Source organism: Orycteropus afer, unplaced genomic scaffold (assembly GCF_000298275.1).
Source record: "Orycteropus afer afer isolate SDZICR_OR568_19922 unplaced genomic scaffold, OryAfe1.0 scaffold01176, whole genome shotgun sequence".
Classification (NCBI taxonomy): domain Eukaryota; kingdom Metazoa; phylum Chordata; class Mammalia; order Tubulidentata; family Orycteropodidae; genus Orycteropus; species Orycteropus afer.
In genome coordinates, this window is record NW_006922763.1 from 215397 (window position 1) to 217346 (window position 1950).

Below are 1950 nucleotides of genomic sequence, written 5' to 3' on the forward strand. Positions count from 1 at the left end.
ATCTTTTCAAAAAACCAACTTCTAGTCTTGTTGATTTTTTTCTATTGTCTATTTCCTGTTTCAATGATTTCTGCTCGAATCTTTATTAATTCCTTTCTTCTGTTGACTGTGGGATTTTCTTGCTGTTCTTTTTCTAATTGTTGGAGATGTTGGTTTAATGTGTTGATTTTGGCTCTTTTTTGATGTGTGCATTTATTGGTATAAATTGGCCTCTGATCACTGCTTTTTGCTGTGTCCCAAAGATTTTGGTATTTTGTGTTTTCATTCTTATTTGATTAAAGGAATTTTTGAAGTTCATTTTTCATTTTTTCTATTGCATGGTCATTTTTGAGGAGGGTGTTGTTCAGTTTCCATGTGTTTGCTTTTTTTTCATTGAACTTCCTTTTGTTGATTTCTAATTTGATAGCATTGTGATCTGAGAAGATAGTTTGCAGTATTTCAATGTTTTTAAATTTATTAAGGCTTGCTTTATGACCTAACATGGTCTATCACGAAAAATGTTCCATATGCACTTGAAAAGAATGTATAGTGTGCTGTTGTTTGGTGAAGTGCTCTGTAGATGTCTATAAGGTCAAGTTGGTGGATTGTATTGTTTAACTCTTCTGCGTCTTTGGTGACTTTCTTTCCAGTTCTATCTTTCATTGAAAGTGGTGTATTAAAGTATCCCGCCATGACTGTGGAGTCATCTATTTGCCTTTTCAGTTCTTTTAAAGTCTGATTTATGTATTTTGTGGCCCTTTCATTGGGTTCATAGATATTTATTATGGTTAGATCTTCTTGTTCAATTGATCCTTTAATCGTTATATAATGTCCTTCCTTGTCTCGTATGGTGGTTTGCGTTTTAAAGCCAGTTTGATCAGAAATTAATATTTACACTTCTGTTCTTTTTTGATTGCCATTTGCTTGATAGATATTTCTTCCACCCTTTGATTTTTGCCTGTTTTTGTCTTTGTCTCTAAAGTGTGTCTTTTGTAGACAGCATATTGATAGGTTATGTTTTCTTATACAGTCTGCAACTCTGTCTCTTGAGGGGTGCATTTAATCCATTAACATTCAGTGTAGTTATCAACAGGTATGAATTGGTTGCTGTCATTTCATTCTGTGTTTTTTCAGGTGTTCCTGCTTTCTTTGTTCCATAACATTTTCTGTGGTGAGCTCATTATGTTTATGAACTGTGTTAGCATTTCCTTTGTTGCTATTGTTTTACTATTTTCTAAATATTTATGCTTATCCTCTTTTTTATTGTGATGTGAAAGTTTATCATTTTTCTTTGAGGTTACCCTGTGATTTATAATTTCTCCCTGAGTTTAGAACAGTCCATTCTGTCTTGACTTCCTCACCATTTAGAAGTTCTATAACTACACTAATTTCCCCCGCTTTTTGGTTTGTAGTTGTTCTCATTTGCCAATTTATGTCTCTGGTTCCCTGCTTATAATCTTGTAAGCTTATTTTACTTTGCATACTTCCATAGCAGTGTTGGTTTCTGGGTCATGTCATCTTGTGCATTAATGGTCGGTTATGATTTGCTATTATTTGTTCCCTGTTCGAAGGACTCCCTTTAGCATCTCTTCTAAGGTTGGTCTGTTTTTAACAAATTCCCTTAGTTTCTGCTTACTGGAAAACTCCTAATTTCACCATCATATTTGAGGGACAGTTTTGCCGGATATACAATTCTTGATTAGAAATTTTTCTCTTCCAGGGTTTTATATATACTATCCCATTGACTTCTCTCTTGCATAGTTTCTTCTGAAAAATCAGAGCTTAGTCTTACTGGTTGCCTTTTGTAGGTAACTTTTTGTTTTTCCCATGCTGCTTTCAGGATTCTTTCTTTGTCTTTGGTTTTGATGAGTTTGATGATAAAATGTCTTGGTGATTTTTTTATGGGGGGAAGTCTATCCTGTTTGGGGTTTGTTGGACTTCCTGAATGGATATATTCTCATCTTTCATCAT